This window comes from Cupressus sempervirens, chromosome 9 (genome assembly GCF_028749045.1).
Source record: "Cupressus sempervirens isolate cs-2001-9-10 chromosome 9, ASM2874904v1, whole genome shotgun sequence".
Taxonomy (NCBI): Eukaryota; Viridiplantae; Streptophyta; class Pinopsida; order Cupressales; family Cupressaceae; genus Cupressus; species Cupressus sempervirens.
Genome location: NC_143126.1, coordinates 769,862,139 through 769,881,096, shown reverse-complemented (window position 1 = coordinate 769,881,096; position 18,958 = coordinate 769,862,139). Strand labels below are relative to the sequence as shown.

Sequence of the window (18,958 nt, the reverse complement as noted above, 5' to 3'; positions counted from 1 at the left end):
TATAAAAGGTTTATTCTTTCCTCTTTCAGCCTACACTTTTAGAGATTATGTTATTTTCGCAAGGAAAACCTATAGAGTCCAATACTGTGTAAAACAATATAGTCATAAGATTGTCTGCTTCAAGAATTGAATTAAAAATGAGATAATGATAGGAAATGATGTTGATGTGTTGTGGAATTATATACAAAATAGTGAAAATCTTATGAAAATTTTAGTTACCATTTCATTTGAAGTTCAGAAACAAGGATAGCTTCTAATTAATTATTTATCTTTTGTAATTAGACTTTCATTTTATATGTACCTGAATAATACAAAATTTAATGTGATCATATTTCCACAATCCATGATAGTCATTATACTAAGTTTCTAGATTAGATTGTGTAAATATTTTTTTCATCAACGTTTCGAATCACACTACGTGATCCATCATCAGGATGAGAGAGCAAGAGGTGTAAAACAATGTAAAACAAGAGGTGTAAAACAATGTAAACATTTTTTTACACCTCGTGCTCTCTCATCCTAATGATGGATCACGTAGTGTGGTTCAAAACGTTGATGAAAAAAATCTTTACACAATCTAATCCAGAAACTTAGTATTAAGAATACAAAATTTAATATATATATTTTTATTATTATTTCATCAGACAACCCTATATACTCTCACAAATTTTTCATTTTTAAAAGATACACTGGCAAGGATGTGTCAAGTGCTCACATATTCTTGATAAGATTCATAACCAGGATATGTTTTGGAAGTACTTATCATCTTGTATTTCAAAGTTATCCTTTTGCAAGGTTACCATTTATGAGACCACAACAATGGAAATGAAAACTTGGTAATCTGGATAAACTAGTTATAATAAAAATAGATATAATGACAAAGTGAAAGTTAAAGGTAATGTTAGAGCCCCTAAAATGAAGGACTATGGAATACTATATGTATATTACAGCGAGCCATACAGAAATAATGAAAATAAATGAAGGGTTAACAATGGGAGTGGACCATGCAATTGAGATCTAAGACATATAACCTTGGTAATAAAGACACCAACACAATTTTTCACAACCATTCCAACTCCAACATTGAAATATTTCCTACCCAACACATATTCAAGTTGACAAATGCAAGCTACAATCAACTAGGATTTAAGAGCCTTAGATTTGTAGGTCTCCCAAATGGTATAGACCTTGGTGTTATCATTTCCAAAGAGAACTGAATGAATCATGCTACTAAGATTACCATGAATGAATTTTCTAGAGGTAACTACCCTTTATAGAAATAAATGATAATCCTAAAATTAAAGTTATCAAACAATAATAATATGCAACTAGCCAAATTCCATTTTTACCCTGAACTACTTTATCTTTATTGCTATCATAAATTTGAGCAGCAAGCAATTCTATGGCAATATGATTGGATAAACTAATTGAGATGGCCACTATATCGGACCAAAGTCATGCAACAGAGGCTAAACCTTGTAATTAATATCCTACAAGAAGCATTTCATAAGAATGTATAGCATACTAGCTCAAGTCCCCGAGTTGTCAAGTCCCTTATCTTTCTTTGAAAACACCTGAGAAATGGGATGCTTTGTCTCACAAATGGAAAAAATGTAAGTAGTGTAACAAGTTACCTTATTTATTGTGGTTGAACATCATTTAATTAGTGGAGAGGATGGTCCCAAATTGGATGAGCTTATGTAGTGGTTTGCACCTAAGTCCTAAGTACTAGTAGATCCGATTAGGAAATTCAATTCTTAATTGCATAGAACATATAAACTCAATATTGACGGGAAATGAAAGTATAAAAAAATGCTTCCATATAAATAAGAATTTCATATATAGATCTATGCCATGTGGGCATCCTGACTTTTTTCCAACATATTTTACTACACCTATCTTATATTTTACTTTCCTGGACATAAAATATTTCAATTGTGCTAGTTCATTGTTTTTCATTAACAAAATATTGGTTTTAATGGGGACTAATCATTTGTGAAAAGATGGCCCATAATGGTAGAGTCTCATTTTGTGTGTTGGCTGAAATTGCAATAGTCACATTATATGCTTGAAAATCTTGAAATGATCCAGCTCTTGTGCATCTTTGACAATGAGAGTATTTTGCAATGATTTTTTTGAAAATATTTCAATCCCTCACTTCAAACATGCTATACCTATGTCCATTTAGTAATGCTCAAGTCACACTTCACAATTATCATAGAAACTAAAAAATGTTTATTTCACTTTACTTTTTATTTTGAAAGGGTATTTCAAACAAACTTATAATAAATAGTACTATATACATACCAAACATCATACCTATAGGATCAAAATAATCTAGAATAATTGCATCATAAATCCCTTATGAGTATTCTATTAAAAAGGCAACATGTGAAAAAGGAGTATTATAGACAATATGAGATCTTTATCACATGCAAAGTTACCACTCACAACTACATTAAAACTACTTATGCTATTCTCTAAGAATTTTTTAAAAAATTACAATTATGATATACAAATATTCTCATAATTTACACAAACATGTGAAACACTCATCAAGGAAGTTTGTATACAATATTGGAGCATTTGGATGCTTAAACAAAAGAAATAACATACCATCAACAATGCAAATCTTGACACAAAGGCCTTGAAACCTTCTACAATGTTAGGAAACAACTCATTGGTACCTGCATAAAGGGATCAAAGGATGTTACTTCTAAAATAGTTTTAAAAATACTTTTACACAACAAATCATTTCATCATAATGATAGATGAAGGTAGCCTAAATCAAAATTGCTAATGTAAAAACATTTCTATACAGATTTTGCCAAAAAGTTGTAAAAATTGCCAAATGTAATTTTTTTTTATATAGATGGATATGTGCTAAGAATAAACTTTTCCTAGCTGCTAATTCTCAAGGAGACAAATTAAGAGATATCTAAAACAAGTCATTGTTGATAAAAAAGAAAAAGAAAAAGTTTGTCTCTAGTACTTTTCTTATTAGTGGAATTCGTTTACATCAAACCACTCGATATATTGTCAATCATTTGAATAACAAGGTACAAGAAGTAATTCGGTCCAATATTTCTCTTGTAAAATTGCATGCACTAGCCTTGCTTCATTTGACAAAATGGCTACTTAGCTATAATAAAGCTTGTGACTAGTCTAAAGAGAGGAACAATTCACTCACCTTTAGCTCAATGCCTCTTTTATCTATTACACCTACCACATTATATAAGAAACAAATATAAATTCACAAACTAGTCAACATTCACTCTATGATTATTTAGAAGAATGTTTGTACCACAACGTGGAAATGGTCATATTTAAAGCTACAAGGTATATAATAGAATTGAATGGGGTGACAATTCAAGAGTTCACACTAGTTATTACTATTTTACAACTATTTTTAAGCTCATCAAAGATAGTTCTTTGGTTTTCAACTATTTGTACTTTAAACAAGGTGGTAATGACACATTTGTTTGCAGTTACAAACTACAAAATTGATATCGAGAGACTAATTTTAGACCAAAACTAGTTCAAAACCACTCTAGCTATTACCACACTATTAAAAACAAGAAATGAATCAAGTGTGGATCATTTGATGAACAAAATTAGAAATTTCATGTCTGATAGGGAATATGAGATCAAGATTATTGTTGTGGAAGATATTACATCTTTGTGCTTGAAATTCCCAAAGAAATACCACACACTAATAAAAAATTTTGAGTAATATACTCCATGAAAATGGATTGAGTATAAGAAAGCTATTATAGATTCTATTCTTATTCATATAAGGAATATTTTAGAAGCAAAGTAAAGTGGCATGTATCATCTTTGTGAATTTATTGAAGATAGTGAATTCACCTATCTTTCAACACACATTCTTCATTTTCTTGGTCACAAAGGATCAAAGACTATAGACCCTAGCAAGTATATTCATTATATATACAATAGAATTATTCTTAAAACCCAACAATTAGGGAAAGTGTTGTGAGTGCACTAGAAAAATTTGGTGCCTTGGTTGATTCTTTAAAGCCTCACATATTTTTAATATTGTGTTGATACCTCTTTGACATTGGTGATGAGGTTCAAGATTGAGAAACCCTCTACCTAAATACTCTTGATGGAGATGTTTCATTAGATAAGAATGGAAAGTATGTTAAAGGATTCATTTTTGGTAACTTGGTCTTCATACTAGTTTAACTTGGTCTTCCCATTGATGATGAGGTTCAAGATTGAGAAACCCTCTACCTAAATACTCTTGATGGAGATTTTTCATTAGATAAGCATGGAAAGTATGTTAAAGGATTCATTTTTGGTAACTTGGTCTTCCCACTCGTTAATCTTGAAGCAAGTTTACATGCATATGAATCTAGTGAAGAACCTATTATTTTGGCTTCTATTCCAAAGGAGGTCAAATCATAGCCATTGGCAGAGAAGAAGGATTCTAGTAAAAACATAGCTATAAAAAATGATGGATATATTTTTGTTAGATATGTTTCACATACATATGAAAGCCTATTGGCTTCCATTCTAGAGTAATTCATTTCATATTTTGTATCAAGCTCACTAGTTAAGGCTATTCTCATACCTAGAAAACTCTTTGTCCATGCATTCACACTCATGTGAGGAAGAAATATGGTTTTATTTTGTTGGGGACATAACAAAAGCCTATAATAATAGAGATAAGGCCATTCTTAGATGCATTCTGAACATTTCTTGAGGAGATTCCCTTGCTATCATAGTCATCTTAATAGGTGCCATAAATCTTTGGTTGCAAATGTCAGTGACTTTAGATTTTTTATTTGCTAAAGAGGAAGAGCTATTCATCTCTCCATTGATCATGAGCCTAGTACTAAACATGTAAGCATTAAGGATAGTGGTGGTTTCACTTCAAATTTTCCTAGGGACATTTGAGATAGGATTCTCAAGTCACATCTATGGTTAGATCCAAATGTGAGGGTATAGGACATTGAATCAAAAGAAAAGTTTCTAAGTATTGCTAGTTATGATTTATGAAAAGTGGTGAATAATCAAGAGGCAACCAATTTTGTTAGCAAAATCAAAGACCCACAAATGGCAAAAAAGAAATTAGCTTTAGAAGCCTTGAAATGAGAAATAAAGAATGACATATTGGTTGGAAATATAAGATGAGTAACTGAGAGGGGAGGGGTGAATTAGTTACCACTAAAATAAATCCTAGATCCCTTAGATGTCAGTACAAAAACAAACTCTGGAAATTGAATACTATTGATGCTCGACAAACAAATCAAATGTTGTAACTCTAAAAACACTATGTTTTCTCGGTAAATATGAAAATCTTTAGATATTATCTATGATTACTGTTACTTTAACTTAGTTGCAAACATATAAAAGAAAATAGCATGAATACATTTGACACTAAGATTTAACATGGAAACCCAATTTGGGAAAACCACCAATTGCAACTAGTTACTATTTTTCACTCTTCTAAAGTGAGCCCTATTAGGAGCCAACCTTATTAAAGGTTACAAAACACATTGTTAGGTGTGACTCTGTTAGAGGATATAATCACCCTGTTAGTAGTGGCCTTGTAAGAGGTCTTGAGACAATTCAATAGAATTGCTACCTTGTTAGAGGATTTATAAATGGTTGTTAAACCAACTCTATTAAGAGCTTTAGATCACTACTACAATGGTAAGAAAGTAACAATGAGATTACCTGAATTGAATAAAAACTAAATTACTAATTACAGATCTCTATTTGGGCTTGTGCTTGATCCTTTCTGATCAAATATATCTCTTTAGCTCCACAAGGATATTTTGTTTATCCTTAACTTCTTCTACTCATTATCAGATCTTCAATTCACTCATGCACTTTTTCCATACATCCATATTTTACATTCACAACTTGACCTTATACTTATATCATCCACATTGTCAAGTCAACTAAAATATAACTTAGAATAATCAATATTCATCATCTCAGTCAACTAGAATCAATAGATAAATTAATTAAGCTTAATATGCCACAATAAGAAAATCCTTCATTAGCTAACCCAGCTCGATAGACACTAACTTAGAAATGATTTCCTATGTTAACCAATAGAAGCTCAGTTAACACTAAAAACTTACAAAAATCCTTTGGCAACCAAGTAAGCTCAGTTAGCACTAGTTCCATCCAACTTTTCTTTCATTAACTGAGTGAGCTCAGTTAATACTCATCTTCAGCACACTTTCCTTTGTCTCCTGAGTGAACTCCGTAGACATTGACTTCTAAACTTGGCAAACACAGGAATGCTCAGTAGACACAAAAAACTATTTTTACTACCCGAGTGAGCTTGACATTCACAAACAAAAACTAATATGACATTTGTGTAACATCAAGGACAACACACAATTAATCAATTGTATTCAACAATCTCCCTCTTTGGAATTGATGGCAAAACAACATGTCATAGCATAGTGAAATTTCTAGAGCAATAATAAAGTAAGAAACATATCCTTAGTTTCATTCTGATTCTCAACATGAGAACTCCCTCTATCAATGTGAGCTCCTTTCATGTCTTTAGATCTCACCCTCTATCATAAAAATTCCATCTGCCCAAGTTTATTCTCCCTCTTACTACAAACTTCTCCCTCTTAGAGAAATTTCTTATGAAATATGATAGTATAACTTCTCCCTCTTTAACAACACATGCCAAAGAGAACATCTCTATTAATATCAATGTACCTCAATTACTGATTCATTTGCATGAGCCTTTGATAATTCTGCATCAACTAATTGATTTCAACATGCTTTGGTTGATGCATCACTAAACTTTATTTAGTGAGCTTCTGATAGGGGAATAACCCCTAGGTTACCTCTTAGATACAAGAAGGCATCCTTGGGTAATGGCTTCGTGAATATGTCTGCAATATGATCCTTTATATTCACATATTCCAATCTGGCTTCCTTGTCCTACACCAATTCTCTTTAGAAATGATATTTTATAGCGATGTTCTTTTTTTTAAAAATACATTATTTGATTCTTTGATATGTTGATTGCACTAGTGTTATCACAATATATGACAACTGGCTCTTTGATTTCAACCTTCATTCCTTCCAACAATTGTTTGAACCAAACAATGTTAAAGAAATTCACTACTACAACCACATATTCTACCTCTACTATGGATTGAGATGTACAATTTTGCTTCTTGCTTGTCCAAGATACTAGTCTATTGCCAAGAAAGAATACTCCACCACTAGTACTTTTTTCGTCATCAAGATTCCCTACCCAATCAGCATCAGTAAATACTTTTAAGTCAAGATTACCTCCAAGTTTTTACCATAAGCCATAGTTTTCAATGCCTTTTAGATATCTGAAGATTATTTTTATTGCCATCATGTGGTTTTCTCTGGGTTTTGCTAAGAATCTTGCCACTATCCCAACTGCTAAGGCAATATCAAGCCTTGTATGTACTACATATTGTAATTTCCCAATCATTAATCTGTATAATGTCTCATCAAATTCTTTGTAGTCATCATCCTTGGTAAGCTTAAGTCCAGTACACATGGGGGTTCCAACTGGTTTTGAATCTTCCATTCCAAATTTCTTGAGTATCTCTTTGATATACTTAGATTGAGTGATGTAGATACCATTTTTATTCTATTGTATCTGCAACCCAACAAAGAATTTTATCTCACCAAACATAGACATCTCAAAATCTTTGCTCATTTCTTCTAAAAATCCCTTGCATAAGTCATCATTCCCTATGAGTAAAGTATCATCAACAAATATTTCTACCAATACAATATTTTTGTTTGGTCCTTCTTTGATATAAAAACTATTGTTATCATTTTTTCTTTGGAAACCAATCTATAACAAATAGTTATGTAGTCTTTCATACCAAGCTTTGGGATCTTTCTTGAGACCATATAATGCTTTGTGTAATTTGCAAACCATATCTCTCTTATTAGGATCCACAAAACCTTTTGGTTTTTCAATGTAGACTTCGTCATCAAGAATTCCATTCAAAAATGTAGATTTAACATCCATTTGATATACTTTAAAACCCCTGTGTGCTGCATATGCTACCAAAGTTCTAACACCTTGTAATCTTGCAATAGGAGCAAACGTTTGACCATAATCAATACCTTCTTCTTGAGAATAGCCTTTACATACCAATCTTGATTTATTTCTTGAAACTTCTCCATGTTCATTCAACTCATCTCTAAACACCCATTTTGTACCAATTACATTTTAATCATTGGGTCTAGGAACAAGAATCCATGTTTTGTTCTTCTTAATCTGTTCTATTTCATCATTCATTGCCTCAACCCAACTTTCATTATCTAATGCATATTTAACATTTCTAGGTTCAAAATTAGAAAATAAACATGCACCTTTCAATTTACTTATTGTCATTATTCCATCAGATTTGTCTCCAATGATCTGATTAGGTGCATGATGCCTTCTAACATATCTTGCTAACATGGGCACTTTGGATAATGAATGACTTTCATTGATTTCATCATGAACTTCAATGTCAAGCTCAGATCCCACTTTCTATGACTTAGGTCCATCAAACTTAATTTGAACTAGCTCAGTAGCCTCTGATTGTGACTCAGGTTCTTTAGACAATGACTCAAGTTGCACTATATACAACTTGGTAGCTGTTGGAGGTTTTGGGGACTTGGGAGGTGAAGCCTTATTTCATTCAGATGTGTTTGGCAAAGTATCAGGTTCATAGTAAACAAATCTTCTATAATCCTCTGGCTCTTTGTAGCTTTCTTCTTCACTCTTTTCTACAAAGTCATCAATTTTTACATGTGCACTTTTTGTGATTTTATGAGTAGATAGATTCAAACACCTATATTCTTTGCTTCTGCAGGAGTATCCTAGAAATATGCCTTCATCACCTTTTACATCAAATTTTCCTTTTCTAGATTCTTTCAAGATATAACATTTGCTGCCAAATACTTTCAAGAACTTACATTAGGTTTGTAGCCATACGATAGCTGATAAGGAATTTGGTTTGAGTCTTTATTTAACTGTACTATGTTTAAGGTATGAACTGTAGTGTTGATAGCTTCCTTCCAATATTTGAGAGCAACATTGTTTTCAATCATCAATGTTGTTGCACAATCCATGATGGATCTATTCCTTCTTTCATCTATACCATTCTGTTGAGGTGTACTAGGTGTTGATACCTATCTTTTGATTCCATTTTCTATGTAGAAATTATTGAATTCATTGGAGATGAATTCACCACCTCTATCTGATCTTAAACATTTTTTATTTCTTTCCAGTTTATTTTTCTATTCTTCTCAGATACCACTTTGAACTTTTGAAAAGCTTTAGATTTTTCTTTTAAGTACATTAGAGTCATCATTCTAGAATAATCATCAACAAAAAGAAAGAAAAAAATTTCTCCATTGTAACTCTCTACTCCAATAGGACCACATAAGTTAGAATGGATAATATCTAAGACTTCTTTAGATTGATAGTTTTTTCTTTTGAAACTAATCTTTCCCATCTTACGAATTTGGCAATTCTTGCATAGACCCATGTTAGGTTTCTTCAAACTAGGAAGACCTATTACTTTCTTATGTTTTCTAATCTTAACTAGATTATTAAATTTTACATGACATAGTCCTTTGTTCCATAACCAACTTTCTTCTAATTGAGAAATAAAACATGAACTTTTGTTGAGGTCAAAATAAAATAAGTTACCTTTTGTTTGTTTGCCAGATCCAACCAGACTTCCTTTTCCATCCAGTAGTTTGGCCTTGCCTCTTATGAATTCTACCTTGAATCCAATGTTGTTCAATTGTGCCACACTCAGTAGATTATGTTTTAATCCCTCAACCCAATAAGCACTGTCACATACAAGTTCATTGGTCAATAAGATACACCCTTTACCTTTTATGCAACAAGGTTCATTGTTTTCAAATCTTACACTACCTTCATCATAATGTTCCATATTCTCAAATTTTGTTTTATCTCTAGTCATATTCAATGTGAGTATCCACTGTCAATAATCCATGTATCATTTCTGCTAACATGAGAGATAAGTGCCATCTTATCTCCTTCATCATCAGATTCATCCTTTATAGCAATGTATACCATTTCATCTTCACTATTATCAAAATCTTTAGCCATAAAACAAGATTTATTACCTTTGTCCTTGTGGTTCTTGAAATCCTTCTTGCCTTTGTACTTATGACTTTTCTTTTCATCTTTTTTTTTTTTCCTATTTGGACACCTAGTAGCAATGTGACCAACTTCTTCACAAGAAAAGTAGATTAGAGGAACTTTACCTTTGTACTTTCCTCTGCCTTTGGAATATTTTTTTGCAAGTAGGGATTCAACAACTTCAAGATCACTATCTGAACTTTCTTTTGATGTTCCATCTTCTTCACTTCCTGATTGACTAGATTTTGAATTTTTACCCTTTTTCTTGAGTGCAAGTTTAGCTTCAAATGCAGACTCAATATTCATTGAAGCAGGAACATAGTTATCAAAATTATCTAACTCAAAAGCTGCCAATCTTCCAACTAGAGCATCCAATGAAATTTTACAATTTGGATCACATCTCATTTCTTGAATAGTAGATACTCTAATTGCATAAATAAGAAGAAGAGTTTTGAGCACTTAACTTACAACAGTTTCCTCCTTGATGTCTCCTCTCATTTCTACATATTTTGCAATTTTTCCATCTTCTTTCATTTTCATTTGATCCAATTGTCCTCTAAGGCTTTTTGCTTTGGCTCTTTTTACATTGTCATCTCATCCATAGATATCTTTCAGTTTGTTCCACATTTCAAAAGCATTTTTGTAGTCCCTTACCTCATCAAATTCAGCATAACTAAGAACAGATGAAATGCCAATCATTATGATGTTATGGTTCTCCTTTTTAGAAATATCTTTAAGTGATAATGTTCCAATGGGAGTCTTGTATTCAGCATCAAGATATTTGAAACTTGAATCACTGATACTACCTATATGTAGTCTCATTAGTCCTTGCCATGCTACAAAGTTGTCTATGTTTAGCTTGGGAATCTGTCTTCTGCAAGACATCCTGATTTTTAGCTTAGGCCCTTGAAACCTTCTTTGCAAGCACCAAAAGCTTTGATATCAATTGTTGGAAATATCAGAGGAGTAACTAAGAGGGGAGGGGTGAATTAGTTACCACTAAAATAAATCCTAGATCCCTTAGATGTCAGTACTAAAACAAACTCTAGAAACTGAATATTGCTAATGCTCAATAAACAATGAAAATGTTGTAACTCGGTAAACACTATGTTTTCTTGGTAAACATGAAAATCTTTAGATATTATCTATGATTACTATTACTTTAACTTAGTTGCAAACATCTAAAAGTAAACAGCATGAACCCATTTGACACCAAGATTTAACATGGAAACCCAATTTGGGGAAACCACCAATTGCAACTAGTTACTATTTTTCACTCTTTTGAAGTGAGCCCTATTAGGAGCCTACCCTATTAAAGGTTACAAAACACATTGTTAGGTGTGACCCTATTAGAGGATTTAATCACCTTATTAGGAATGGCCTTGTAAGAGGTCTTGAGACAGTTCAATAGAATTGCCACCTTGTTAGAGGATTTACAAATGGCTATTAAACCAACTCTATTAAGAGATTTAGATCACTACTACAATGGTAAGAAAGTAACAATGAGATGACTTGAATTTAATGCAACTAAATTTCTAATTATAGATCTTTTTTCGGGCTTGTGCTTGATCCTCTCCAATCAAATATATCTCTTTAGCTCCACAAGGGTATTCTGCTTATCCTTAGCTTCTTCTACTTATTATCAGATCTTCAATTCACTCATGCACATTTTCCATACATCCATATTTTACATTGACAACTTGACCTTATACTTATATCATCCACATTGTCAAGTCAGCTAAAATATAACTTAGAATAATCAATATTCATCATCTGACTCAACTAGAATCAATAGATAAATCAATTAAGCTTAATATGCCAAAATAAGTAAATCCTTCATTATTTGACTCATCTCAATAGACACTAACTTAGAAATTATTTCTTGTGTTAACCAACATAAGCTCAGTTAATACTAAAAACTTATGAAAATCCTTTGGCAACCAAGTGAGCTCGGTTAGCACTAGTTCCATCCAACTTTTCTTTCATTAACCTAGTGAGCTCAGTTAACACTCATCTTCAGCACACTTTCCTTTGTCTCCTGAGTGAACTCGGTAGACACTACCTTCTGAACTTGGAAAACATAGGAATGCTCAGTAGACATAGAAAACTATCTTTACGGCCCAAGTTAGCTTGACATTCACTGATAGAAACTAATATGACATTTTTGTAACATCAAGGACAACACACAATTAATCAATTCTATCCAACAATATCTTTTATTCTAGTGTATTTTAGATTATTTCTTTATGAGTTTGCCTAAGGATACACATACTTTGGATCCTAATTTTAACTTAGTGTTCTATAAATTTTGATTGATTATTGTGGCAACTAAAATCATACCCTGTGGATGAAATTAATGTTGCTAAGTTACATTAATAAAATGACATTGAAATCAAGAATTGGAAAAAAGCCATCACCATTCTATTTGAAGAAAAAGCAATTGATATCACAAATCACAAATCTCAAGAGGCATTCTTTTACTCAAACAATTTAACTTCTATTGGGACCTATTGAAAAGTTATGTATCCAATTCTAATTAACCCTTCAATAACATTTACTTTTTGCAAGAAATGAAATTATTTCTAAATATTCACATTGATTATTAAAAAAAAAGGGAAATGTACAGATAATCACTTAAGGCTTCTTTAAGATATGCAAGATTTAAGTTCCCTTTCCCTTACATTAAATATCAAATTATTTTTCTTATAAATGGAATAATTAGTATTACACTAGTGATGGTATTGGAAAAAGGTAATAAATCTTTTGATTACAGAAAAATAGACCTTTTTCTACCATCTCACTCTAGATAAAATCAAATAATAAACTTAGAATACTATAGAAGAAAAAATACCTGAAAATCTATCACTAACCTCTCATTTTCTAGAAACCATAGCAAGAGTAGTCTTTTTAAAATGTATTACTTGTTGGTATTTGGAAGTGCACCTGCAATTGTAGCAACAACAACCCTTTTGAATGGGTCAGCTACCAGGGTTTCTACTTTCAAAGTGTCTAGGGCTTTTTTCATTTACACAATAATCTGCCAACAAAAGAAAGCATTATTAGCAAATGTGTTTTGTTTTTTTTAATTGGCTAAAATTCCCTCCAAATTTTCTCTATTCCCTCCAAAGTGTATAATCAATCATTTTAATGGCAAATTGAAAAAGTAGTGAATAGTTTTTATTATTTAATATATTGTAATTGAGTAATAGAAGCCATTTTTGGTCTTTTTCAACATAAAATATATAAGAATTTAATTAAATAAATATATAAATATAGTAAATATGATAACTATTGATAGAGGTTTTTTCTAGGATATTCTAGCAATTTTAGAGGAGTCAAAGACTCAGCATAGGTATAGCATCAACCAAGTAAGGTTTCTAGGTCATAAATAGCAACTCTAATTTAATTTGATTTCAATATATTGTTGAGTCATAAAATACATTGAAATGCAGAAGAGATAATATCTAAAAATATTTACCATGTATTGATAATAGTTGTGTGAGTTTGAAAATGACATAAACCTATTAGATTTATTTTGATTTAAATTTAATTTGATTTCAATATATTGTTGAGTCATAAAATACCTTGAAGTGTAGAAGAGATAATATCTAAAAATATTTATCATGTATTTAATAGTTGTGCGAGTTTGAAAATGACATAAACCTATTAGATTTATATCACTTATTAAAAAAGGGCATGGAGCTTTGAGATTATTCTTGAGGGTATAATTGACAACAATATTATTAGTCATCAATAAAATTTTAAGGTACAACAATAAAACCTCTTCTAAAATCTATTATACTTTGAAAGGTAAACATCAAACCCCCTCTCATAAAAACTAAATAATAAGAAATCCATCTAGAAGAAAATTTGATACAAACAAGACAAACATAAAAATAAGATGTCGAAGTTGAATCTTGTAAGCCTATGGTTTGAAACCTTACCTCTTACAATAAAACTGATCATTTTTTTTGATAAATATATGTTTTCACTGTAAGGGTACTTCTAATCTCACATTAATAAAATCCCTTTGACAATTCATCAATCAAGAACTCACTCTTCAGTGCGGATCTACAACTCCCGTTAAAAAAATCCTCCCTTCCATGAGAAATCCTTGTCAACATGAACATCCAAACCATATTCTACTTTATGATGTTCTTTTTAAATTTTTTATTCCACCACATCTTGTTCATTATTAAGTTTCATGAGACTAAGAACCCAACTAGCTAAGCTCATGTACTCTCCATTATTATCAAGTTGATTGAGATCAACAAAAGCCTCCACAAATTATACAAGTTTTGTCAAATGCTCTTCATCTATCCAAAGTTCAAAGGAATCCAAATATATTTCCTTGATCAATAAAGAAAATTCCCCTTGATATCATTCAAGTGAACTTTTCATCATGTGAAATCATGTGTTTGTCTACAAAAGCTTTACTACAACTTGTCATTCAAGCATATAATATTGCACCATAAAATATGAAATGAAAGTTTTTACCTCTAAATTTACTTCCAATGTGTTTTTTTGTTTAAAGGAATATAACCATAAAAATAAATAAAAAAATTTGCACATTCCCTTTTTTGAAGTTACATCTTGAACTTTTTAATTTAACCTTTTTAAAATAATAATATATTAATGTTTCTCCTTCTCAAAAACACCTTATTGTTAGAATTCTTTAGAATAATTGAGAGGGGGTGGGGGTGGGGGTGGGGTGAATCAGTTATTCAAGGTGTAGATGTACCAATAAAGCTTTTCACTAGCTTAGTGAACCCATTTGAACATTCATATCAGTACATGTATCAAAACTTATTACCAATACTTGCAAGTTAATGTTAAATCAACATGCAGCAATAAAACATAAAAATTCATCCACACACTTGACATAGTGGTTTAACGTGGAAACCCAATTTAGGAAAAACCACTAGTAACATGCTACTCCTTTTTCACTCTTTTGAAGTGATGCCCTATGAAAGGCCAACCCTATTAAAGGTTACAATGCACACTGTTAAATGTGACCTGGTTAAGGGATTTCAATCACCCTATTAGAAGTGAGCTTGGTTAAAGGACTTTGGGCCAATCACTTGGAATGTCACCTTGTTAAAGGATTTTCTAATGACTGTTAAGTCAACCTTAGTCCAAACTATTTTACCCTAAATGATACAATTATTAGAGAGAGTACTAGAGTATTTGATTTGACACAACTTACAACTTCACTTTGTAGATTACAGATCTCTATTCAATTCTGCATTCTTCTTGGGTTTCATTTGACTCTGTAGTTCTAATAGCTTGTTCACCCTTCAAGAATATATCTCCTTAAGCCTTCTTTCTTAACATGCCATTTGCAGACTATTCTATTAGTTCACTTGATGAAGCAAAACCCTTTGACCTTCTATCTCCCTTGGGTTCTTACAAATGATAATGATGCTTCATGACTCGACATTCCTATAAATAAGAAATTAAGATATTTTTTTGCTCATTCTCCATCATCAAAATTAGGGTTAAGATGGGTTAGGTAGGATACAATGTATCTACCCCATATTACATATCTATTCTAGAAACTTCCTCTAGAATCCATTTGAATTTTCCCAAAAATGGTTTACCTAGAATTTTGTACCACTATCTCACCATCTTTATCTTCCACTTGGTTCACAAAATACAAGAAAACAAACTTTTCAGCTTATATTCATCGAATTCATGATCTTTAAAATAATGTAGCAGCTCGACATTATCAATCTTTTGATGCTCGACATGTACTGTGTAGCTTGGCATCAACTACATTTTACTGATGCTCGACACCTATTATATTTTGCTTGACATTAACTATGTTACTCGACATATACTAGAATTTTCTTTTACTTGGCACCAACTAATTTTTTGCTTAACATGACTTGTCTTTGCTCGACACCTACTATCAACTTGGTCAAGCTTTGCAGATAGTCTTAGTATTTCTTATTCTTCTAAAGTTTCTAAGTATTGAAAACCTTTGTAACTTCAAGTAGATTATCAATACATCTTTTCACCATTGTCTTAATTGATCCTTGTACTTCATTACATTACCATAACTCAACCTTTCCTCTAGGTACTGTTGTTACATCTTATTGATTAAATCCTCTTCATTAATCAACTAAATGATAGTCCTTGGATCTTATAAGCAATTGCCTCACCAACAAATAGCAGGTTTGACATTAGTGATAAAACAATGATTGAAACACATATTACTTCAACAATCTCTTTCAACAATGATCTTTTCAATCAGATCTCAACACTTATGTCATAAATATAAAGAAAACTTTAGTAATAATATTAAAATTACCAAGATAATTTGATTTGAAAGTAAAAATTTAATTACAATATTAAAATTTGATATTATTTTTATTTTATTATTTCATTTTAAAAAATTTAAAATTAATGTTTGCTAGATTAAATTTATTATATCAAATATTTAATCTATTATTAATTTATCAAATTTGGTAAATTTAAATATTTAAATTATAATTGAAATCATTATTGAGGGTGTCCCCATATTTGGCTCTATTTTAGAAGGCCTCATTCACTTCAAATTCATTGTGGAATAAATTCATTTTCCACCTCACATATTGCCAAGTCCTTCCTAAAGTAGAAGATAATTAATTACAAATAAATAATTATTTAAATTATGAATAATGGAATAAATGATTAAGAATCCAAATGAGTAAAATAAATAAAAGAAAACTAATTTAAGAAAAAAATTATTAATCCACCCATTTGTGGATATACCTCTTAGAGGAAAACTAAAGTAGTTTACAAAATTGATCGAAGAGTCCAAAATGGTGAATGAAATCTCCTAAGCCATTTAACAAAGTGTCTAGTATTTGGAAAGGTGAAAAGTGAAACCACAATTGGTCTGAGAAAGAGAAGGGTCATGAATGAGTTATGAAAAATAAAATTAACATGATCCATTCATAAATAAATCTTAGAGAAAGTGAAGAGAGAAAGTACAAATGACTAATTATTAGTGAGTAATTATCTAGTCACTTATTTAGTAGTCTATTTAGTCACTTGTGGTGAGGTGACTTGTTTTTTGTGACTAATTATCCAAACACTTATTTATTCATTTATTTGGTAGTTTATTTAGTATCTTCTATATCATTGATCTTGTGATTCTACCTAGTGACCAAATTAGTCACCTAGTTAGTCTCCTATACCTATAAATTGTAAAGAAATAATGGAATGTGATCAATTTTAGTCACATGACTAAGAGTGTTAGTAGTGTGACTAATTTTTTTGTCACATATTTTCCAAAATGTACTAGTTATAGGAATAAATATTCAATCTTGACTACAAAACCAGAGGAATAGTTAGCAATTCAAACACTATTTATCCTACAAGATACTACTACTCTTATTCCTAGTCAAGCATTTCATAGACTAAGTGTAGAAGCTACACCATTGCAAACATCAAGGCCCAAACCTATTACATCTAAGGTTGATGGGGTTACATATTATGGTGATATCAACTTAGATGACATGATTGAACTCCAAAAGCTTGATCTTGCATCAATCACCATAGAGAAAATGAACATATTGTAGGATGCTCTAGACAGAAAGAAACACCAAGAACTACTCATAAGGGAGCATAGGAAAGAATAAGAATTACATGACATCAAGGACATATTTCTTGATGCATTCATCCTACCTGCACCTGATGAAAAAAATACAATCATTGAGCAGTTGGTAAATATTATGGAGAAGATCAATGATGAAGACCTAGACACAAATGTGAAATTACTAGAATGGTCTAAAAATAAATTTCAAACCAAGGTGAATGAAAAGATATCTAGTGTCATTACACTGCATTGGGTTGAGTTAGCAACTATAATTGATGTTGTGAAGAAGATGTTGGAGAATATTTTATCTCTTTACACCAAGTTGGCTAATGTTCCCCTATTCACACAAGAAGTGTAGAGACACATTGACCACCTGGAGGGAGATTTGAAGAAAATAGGTAATATTATACAACAATTTCTTGGTCAAAGTCAATCTCATTTTAGAAATTTTTTGTCAACACAAGGTTAGTTAGTAGTTTTCTAAGCTCAAGATACCAAAACTAGGGCTACATTAGGCCAAGTCAACCTTGCAATCACGTTGGATATTCAAATTAAATCTTTAGAGATAGTGTGTGACAATTTGGATGTAGCACTAAAGATTATGATGGAGGTCCATAAATCATTCTTATACAAACACACTATTCATGTACCGCCCATGACATAAGTGTCAAAAAGGGGGAGAATGAATAATTTTTGGTGGAGACTACAGAAATAGAGCCATCAAAGTAGATCTACTCAAAATGAGTATTCAGTTTCAGATTTAGAATAGAAAAAACAACTTAAGGGGAGTTACAAAATTTTGAGGTATGATTGATAAGTCATGTTTTGGAAAATTTTGAAGTTTTTAAAGTTTGTATGTAAGTTGAGCACTAAATAGAGATTATTTGAGTTATACTCTAAGTTAAGGTTATTCACGCATGACCAAGTGTTTTCTCCACTCATGTCAAATGGGGATATTGTTAATCTTAGATTGATTTTGACATATGAGTGACAATACACTTAAGCCATTTATAAGATAGAACTTAGTTCATGTCGAACAAGTAATATATATCAAGCATAAGATGTTAGATAGTGTCTGTTGAGAAAGATATTTAGTATGTGTCAAGTAAGTAGTAAGTGTTAAGAAAATAGTTGATGTCGAGTGATTTAGATGCCGAGTGATCAATGGATGTTGAGTCATTTAGAGGCCGAGTTACAACATTGAAGATGTA

At 31.3% G+C, this 18,958-nt stretch overlaps 2 pseudogenes; both read left to right on the top strand.

Annotated features, from left to right (window-relative positions):
- The first annotated feature begins 1,581 nt into the window (after positions 1-1,581).
- Positions 1,582-4,545, top strand: LOC149540963 (coatomer subunit gamma-2-like; annotated as a pseudogene).
- Positions 4,546-4,612: 67 nt separating this feature from the next.
- On the top strand, positions 4,613-5,157 carry LOC149540962 (putative protein phosphatase 2C 9 pseudogene; annotated as a pseudogene).
- Positions 5,158-18,958: the final 13,801 nt, after the last annotated feature.